Consider the following 8,234-nt stretch of genomic DNA (forward strand, 5'->3'; position numbering starts at 1 on the left):
TTTTTGAGAGAGTGTCTTGTTTCGTCACCAGGCGCCATGCTGGAGTGCAGTGGCATGATCTTGGCTCACTGCAACCTCTGCCTCCCAGGTTCAAGCAATTCTTCTGCCTCAGCCTCCTCAGTAACTGGGACTACAGGCGCATGCCACCACACCCAGCCAATTTTTGTATTTTTAGTAGGGACAGGGTTTCACCATGTTAGCCAGGATGGTCTCGACCTCTTGACCTCGTGATCCGCCTGCCTCGGCCTCCCAAAGTGCTGGGATTACAGGTGTGAGCCACCGCACCTGACCTCTGTATGTATTTTTTAAAGCTGGGCTGGTCTTAATCTTGTCTATTGAATTCATTTTGATAAGAGAAGCACAGAGTCCACTGGTCCTTTAGAATGAAGAACCTATTTAATACTTAATTCCAAAATTTTACCCTTAGAATAAGAGGGATGTCTATCATGAATGGATTGAAGGCTGCAGGAAAGAGGGTGGAGAGAAAGAAGTAACACATTGCTCCATGATTTTGTGCCTCTGTCCTCAGACTAAAAGTGGGCATGTCTTTCTTCCTTATGTCTCGCTCTTTGTATTCCTTGCAGTACATATGTCCAACCACTACACGGCCTCATTGAAAGTATCAGCAAACGGAGAAGTGGTGAGCATTCCTACCTCCAGCCTTGACAACAACTATAAAGTGTGTTCCTCTGAGCTCTGTTCATAAGGGAATTTGAAGCTCTATGATTTTTTTTAAATCAAAATATGCCTGTGGCTCCAAAAAAGAAGAATTTGACTATAGGGTCTCAGCTCACTGCTAGGAGAGGTGTAACTGATTAATCTCTGGTGCAAAATGTATCAGGATAGAATGAATCTGAGAAGTCACCAAGTTCAAAACCTTATTTTCAGTCCACAGAGTCATCCCGCTGCATTTGTTTTTTATGCCTGAGAACAAAATGTTTCTGGAACTCATTTATTGTCAGTGAGCGCTCCCCGGGCTCTGAAGCCCATAGATGTTCCTCTATAACTCATCAGAGGCTTGGGTCATTTCCGAGACAATAAGTTACTGCTAGGTCACTGAACATACTTGGGGTGGGCAGTAGAGAAGGGGATTCTGTGATGAGAAGGTGATCATGTGTTCTGTTATTTATAGGAAAATGAATCATTCTGAGTGATGAGCATGTGTCATTAAACTGTTTTCCTGATCACAGCCTTGCACCAAGCTGTTTGCCCTCTTTGCCTCATTCCCTCAGGCCCCTTAGTCAGGGAGCATGAGCCAGCTGGCCGAGGTGTGCAGTCCAGTACAAAGGTTCGAGAACAGTTTGAACTGTTATACTGGGAGCCAGGCTGACTAGGTCAGAGTGAGAAGCCATTCCACAGCATATGGGAGCTGTTAGTTAGTGCCCTGAAGCTCTCTAGTTATTTGGGGAACGGATGGGAGAAAGCACTTAGATCCCTGCAGGGCTCATTACCTTTAATTAGCTTTCTTGGTCAGGTGGCTAGTGCAGGGGGTGAAATCTCCAAAAACTGCAAAAAGATGTGTGCATGAGGTTGGGGGAAGATTCTCTAAGAAGGGAGGAAGATTCAGTCGAGTTTCCACAAAGAACAGGCTGTTCATGCCTGAATGCATATGGGGAATGTACAAATTTTATCAACAAGGCTGGGTTTTTTTTTTTTTTAAGTTTTTCTATTTTTAAATTTCTGTTTATTTAGCAGAAATTTTGATACATGGGTATATTGTGTAGTGGTCAACTCTGGTCTTTCAGCGTAACTACCACCCAAATAGTGTACCTTGTGCCTGTTAGGTAACTTCTCAATCCTCATCCCCTCCCACCTTCCCAACTTTCTGAGTCTCCAGTGTCTATTTTTCCACACTCTATGTCCATGTGTACTCATTATTTAGTTCCTACTTCTAAGTGAGAACATGCAGTATTTGACTTTCTGTTTCTGAGTTATTTTACTGAAGATAATGGCCTTCAAGTCCATCCATGTTGCTGAAAAAGACATGAAATGATTCTTTTGTATGGCTGAGTAGGAGTCCATGGTGAATATACACCACATTTTCTCTATTCAATCATCCAATGAAGGACACTGAGCAAAGGACACCCTATTAAATAGATGGTTCTAGGAAAATTGGCTAGCCATATGCAGAACAATGAAACTGGATCCCCTATCTCACCATATGCAACTCAGGATGAATTAAAAGTTTAAATATAATACCTGACACTATAAAAATCCATCCTGGTAGAAAACTAGAAAATAAACTCTCCTGGGCATTGCCTAGGCAAGGAATTCATGACGAAGACCCCAAAAGCAAGCAAATGCAACAAAAACAAAAATAGACAAATGGAACTTTATTAAACTAAGAAGCTTTGGCACAGCAAAAGATATAACCAACAGAATTAACAGTCAACTTACAGAATGGAAGAAAATATTTGCAAAGTACGCATCCAGTGAAGGCTGATTTCTAGAACCTATGAGGCTGTTTTTTAGAACACCAGGATTCCACTGGAAAGTGAACAGAGCGGGTACAGTTAACTTCATACTTTGCCTTTTTCCATTTGCATTTCACTAAGAGATGAGCTGTTATATTTAACTTCTCTCTCTCTGTTTTCTTCTTGTGCATACTGGGTGATGACATTGACTCTCTTCACAGGAAAGCACTAAGTGAGGATTAACTAGGTAATGAGAGCAAATTGGAAGGGTGATGGAAATGTTCCATAGCCTTGCTGATGGAGTTCTCCCAGCAGGAGAATCTCTTCAATGCCCCTTTCATCTGGGTCTTACAGGCAGGGTGTGCCATAGTTATCTCCGCAGTCTCCTTGAGCCATTCCCTCCAAACCCTGCCTCTAAGGAGCTTTGGGCTATTCCTTGAAAGGATTCATCAGCTCTTCCACCAACAATCAGAGGCAGAAGGACTCAATATACCCCTGTATGGAGAAAAACTGAGACAGGAACTTGGGCTAAGTTGTCAGTGATTCACCCCCATTCCTGCCCTAAGAAAAGGATCTTTTCTTTTCTTTCTTTTGTTTGTGTGTGTGTGTGTGTGTGTGTGTGTGTGTGTTGTTGTTGTTGTTATTTGTTTCAGACATGGTCTCTGTCACCTAGACTGGTGTGGCATCATCATAGCTCACTGCAGCCTCTATCTCCGAGGCTCAGGAAATCCTCCCACCTTGGCCTCTGGAGTAGCTGGGACTACAGGTGCATGACACCATGCCCAGCTAATTTTTGTATTTTTTGTAGAGACAGGGTCTCATCATGTTCTCCAGGCTGGGCTCAAGCAATCTCCCCATCTCAGCCTCCCAAAGTGGTGGGATTACCGGTGTGAGCCACCAGTCTAGGCATCTTCTCAAAAATCTTTCTCCCAAAATAAATGTTATACAAACTTTCTGGAGAACAATTTAGGAAAATAAATATTCAAAATTCTTAGAAAGGTGCATGATTTTTGCCCAGTGAATTCCACTTTCAGCACATGACCATTTGTCTTTCGTTTCTTCTTCTCTTCTTCACGCCAGAGTGTATTGCCTTCAACAGAGAAATTAACCACTTTTAGACTTGTAATTAATCTGTGCCTTCCCTCATCTGCCCACCTGACTACTAAAGTCCCCAGAGTCTGCTTGTTAATGGGACACCAGCCTTCAGCAGGGCATTTATTCTCTTGTTATGAATGTGTTTAAGGAAATCTATATATTTACACAGAACCATGGGAATATAGATGTGAACAGGCCTAAGTCATCACAGCCCACACTTTTTATCAGATGAGGAACTAGAGACTCTAGAGAAGACAGGTGGCTTATTCAGGAGTTCGTACTTATTCAAAGCTACAGAATAATCCAGAATATGGGGCCTGTGACTCCCATATGGGCTTTTCTCGAGTTATGGAGACTTAACAGTGTGGAACACAAAAGAAGAAGAAGTAGAGTTAAGCTTTATAAAGTGGGAAAAGAAATAATGTTTGTACTATGTGTCATGGTACTTCAAAATCCACCATTAGGAGTGTCTACAACTTCCACTGCATAATTTAGAGGCTAAGGCCATGTAACTCAATTCAGTCAAGTTTTTTTATCCAAGAGGTGCAAGCTCTAAAATAAAGAAAATAAATATTCTTTATCAGTCACTCAGCTTAATCTCAAAATATTGTGTGCTCCATACTTGATTTTCATCAGAGCATAGTGGGCAGGTGCTTACTACATGCTAAGCTATTTAAATACAGATGCTCCTCAGCTTATAATGGGGATATGTCTGGATAAATCCACTGTAAGTTGATCCAGACATAACCCTATTTAAAGTCAAAGAACATACTGAATGTGTATTGAATTTGTACCACTGTAAAATCAAAATATAGTTAAGTTGAACTGTCATAAATTGGGGACCATGTATACTCTGATGGTCAATTTTATGTATCAACTTGATTAAGCTGCTGGGTCCCAGACATTTGTCCAGCTGTTACTCAGGGTGTGCCTGTGTTTCTGGATGAGATGAACATTTTTACTGGTAGATTGAGTTAAGCAGATTGGCCTCCCGTATGTCAGTGAACCTCATCCAATCAATTAAAGACCTGAATAGAACAAAAAGACTGAGAAAGAGGGAACTACTCCTGTCTGACTGCTTTGAGCTGGGACATCAATCTTTTGGCCTTCATGCTGGAACGCAAGTATCAGCTCTTCTTGAGTCTTGAGGCTACTGGTTTTCAGACTAGAATTTATACCATTGGCTCTCCTGGTTCCCAGACCTTCAGACTTAGGCTGAAACTACACCATCAGCATCCCTGGGTTTCTAAATTGCTGACTGCAGATCTTAGGACTTCCCAGTCTCCATAATCACATGAGCCAATTCCTTGTCATGAATCTCTTTCTCTTTCGCTCTCTCCATGTATATATATGTGAACAGATATATCCTATTGGTTCTTTTTCTCTGGAGAAACCTGACTAATAGATGGTCATGTGTCACTTAACAATAGGATATGTTCCAAAAATGTATCATTAGGCAATCTCATCATTTGTGAATATCATAGAATATACTTACACAACCTAGGTGGTTTGCTACACATCTAGCCTGCTGTACACCTAGGCTCTATGGGATAGATTATTGCTAACAGACCACAAACCTGTATAGCATATTACTGTACTGAATATTGAAGGCAATTTACAGCACAATGACAAACATTTGTGTCTCTAAGCATAGAAAAGATACAGTAAAAATATGGTATTATAATTTTATGGGACCAGTTGTATATGTGGTGTGTCATTAACCAAAATGTCATTATGCAGCACATGACTATATATATACATTTACACTTAATCCTCTCAAAGACCCTCTGAAATGGTACTATTGTTGTCACTATCACCCTAACTTTAAAATTTGGAAATTATACACAGACTGGTTAAGTTGCTTGCCCATAGCTACACACTGCATCTGGAAGGAGCCTGAATTCACCCAGAGACCACGTGCTCCATCTGTTTGATTCACATTCTCCTAATTGTGTCCCAAAAGCCTGAAACGTGTGTATTCTTTGGTCTAGTCACCTTATTCAAAGAATTCACCCTAAGTAATAATCATGGATGTATTAGAATATGTCACAAAACGTTTATAACAGTAAAAATATCTAAACAATTTAAATGCCAAACAACAATAGACGATTGCTTAGATGTTCTACAATATAGTTACTTGGTGAAATACCTTCATTACAAACCATGCCCTCAAGGACTATTTATTTACTTGGGTAATCATTCAGAATATATCGATAAGAGTCAAAAGCCTGTTACAAGACTAAGGAGAGATAGTAACTAAATGTACTGTATGCTAGATGAAACCCTGAAATCACATTTTATTGTTTCCTTAGGCTTGTAACATGCCATTTTTACTTCTATTCTGAGGCAGGAAAAGGAGATTAGGTAAAAACAAAGAAAATCTTAATGAAAGGCAGATTTGGGTTAATAGTATATCAAAATGGGTTCCTTAATTATGACAAATGTACTATACTAAAATAAGATATTAATGATAAGGGGAACTGGGTGTGGGACATATGGGAACCCTTTGTAATATCTTCACAAGTTTTCTGTAAGACTAAAACTATTCTAAAATAAAAAGTTTAGTTTTTAAAAACTATAAAACATTATACAAAAGAAAGAAAATAATAAATGCTATTTTTAAATTATCACTCCCATTTCCTTCCATAGTGTCTGAAGTTCTGATCATTAAAATACTTTTTAAATTTCAGGATAATTATAAAATATATTCCCTGAAGAGTAATCAAAACATTTTGCTTATTATTTTATTTGCATGGATCAGTTAGGCATATAAACTAGCTGTTGTTTTGGAAAACAGACAAAGGTGTCTTCAAAAAGCAGACCACAGGCCAGACAAAAACACCAGAATGGAAGAGAGAAGTGACCCTACACCAACACCTATAAATCTCTTCCCCCGCCCTAGCCAAAGGCTCCAGTGACATCCAAAGGGCAGAACAATATATTTTCACGCGTGCACAGATGGTTGATGTGTGCAGGATGATTTCAGCTAAAGGGAGATGTTTCTTCATGGTTTGATCCAAGACAACAAGAAATGCAGTTTGGGTTTCTTTTCCAAAATAATTCTGTTATGCAGACAACTCAGATTTGAAAACATACCTGTCTATGCCCTGGGCTGTGTTGTGCTGTGGAGAGAACTGAACTGGTTTTTAATCCTGGCTCTGCCACTAATGTAACATGTGACTTTGAAATAAAAAACACCAAGTTTAGGTATCACATCCCTAAAATGAAGGACATGGATGAGATCACTGTTTTTCACGCTGTACACTACTAAGCCCTGGGAGTTTTTTGGAGGTCCTCCAGGCACTGGGTTTGCATTAGATTCTCTGGACTCCTTAACCTGGATTCAGCCAAAGTATCTTAACATTTACCTGGCTTACTTACTGAGCTTTTGTATACAATTTTGTTTGAGAGCAGAGATTTTGTCAAACTCTAATATTAATTGACCCTAAGATTCTAAAACATGGCTTAAAATCAATCGAGGCTTGAAACTCTGTTTTCCAGGCACATTGGCATTACCTTCCTGCTACAGGGTGAAATGAACTACCACAAACAGGAGCAAAACCAAATTTAATTGGTTTCAAAAGTGAAATATTCTTGCCAGGATTGTCTCTGAAACATGCCTGTATCTACCAGAGGTGATGCATATCTATAGAAATCTTCAAATGACAGAGCTGTGAATGGGAAGGGCAACCTAAGATAGTGACTATGCAAAGCATTTACAATCTTGTTTTGCAAAATTAGTGTATAGAATGCTGGGAAATGGCAAGAAAAAGGGAGATCTGCTGGGAACATTAACTGCCCTAAAAAGCAAAGGAGGAAAAGTATCTCACTCCCAGTTTGAACTGAGGTGGTAGAAACCAGTTGAGTCAGCTTCAAGCTGAACACACTCATCTTGTGTTTTCCCTGGCATCTCAGCCATAACCCTAATGCAGACAGGCAAAGGTCAAAGAGCCAGTGGACTGAGTGAGTCCCCCGCTTTAGGGACTCAGAGTCTTCCTCTTTAGTTTCAGGATTCTTTGAAATGTTGGCTAAAGAGGAAGACTCTGAGTCCCCAAAGACAGTGATGACCAAAAACCTTTTAGGACACATTAGGACTTCCATCAACAAGATTAGACCATGCCTTACCTCACAGTCATCTCTGAGTCCAAAGTGGTCTAAGTCCAGACCCCTGGAACCTTCAGGGTTTATAAATAACTCCTCTTTTCAAACTCTTCTGAACCTGTGATATCCTAGGCATCATTTAATCTTGGAAAGGACAGTTATAGCAGGAAAAAAACAAGAAGAAAAACTCTTCCAGTAGAGCCCTGGAGGCTTACATACCTATGTCCCAGTTCGCCCTGGGGCACAAAATGGTATCATGGTCCCTTTCACAATGTTGTGTATGTTCTGATCAATAAGAAATCATGTATTCGTCATAATAAGTGCACTAGAGAGCCATACTGCCTATGCATATTTAGCAGGTGAACTAGGATCAATCATACATTCCTCAGCAAATTAAAGCATCATTGTGAGGGAAGAATTTGAACAAAATTCTACTTTATTAGATTTATTTTCTGTAGTGTATTTCTGTGAAGGAATGTGTTCTATAGAAGGCAGATTTCACTTTTAAAAACAGGAATGTGTGTAACCCCAGCACTTTGCGAGGCCGAGGCAGGTGGATCACCTGAAATCAGGAGTTTGAGACCAGCCTGGCCAACATGGTGAAACCTCATCTCTGCTAAAAAT

At 40.0% G+C, this 8,234-nt stretch overlaps 1 protein-coding gene and 1 long non-coding RNA gene across 7 annotated transcripts in view; both read left to right on the plus strand.

The window, feature by feature from the left end:
* The window catches only part of LOC119472321, a 24,742-nt gene extending 24,632 nt beyond the window's left edge, over positions 1-110 (plus strand). The window contains exon 4 of the long non-coding RNA XR_005201456.1: positions 9-110. This is a non-coding gene — a long non-coding RNA (uncharacterized LOC119472321). The remainder of the gene's footprint in view (positions 1-8) is intronic.
* The window catches only part of NRG1 (neuregulin 1), a 1,133,309-nt gene that overhangs the window by 773,626 nt on the left and 351,449 nt on the right, over positions 1-8,234 (plus strand). The window lies entirely within an intron of this gene.

Source organism: Cebus imitator, unplaced genomic scaffold, assembly GCF_001604975.1.
Source record: "Cebus imitator isolate Cc_AM_T3 unplaced genomic scaffold, Cebus_imitator-1.0 Scaffold5, whole genome shotgun sequence".
NCBI classification, from domain to species: domain Eukaryota; kingdom Metazoa; phylum Chordata; class Mammalia; order Primates; family Cebidae; genus Cebus; species Cebus imitator.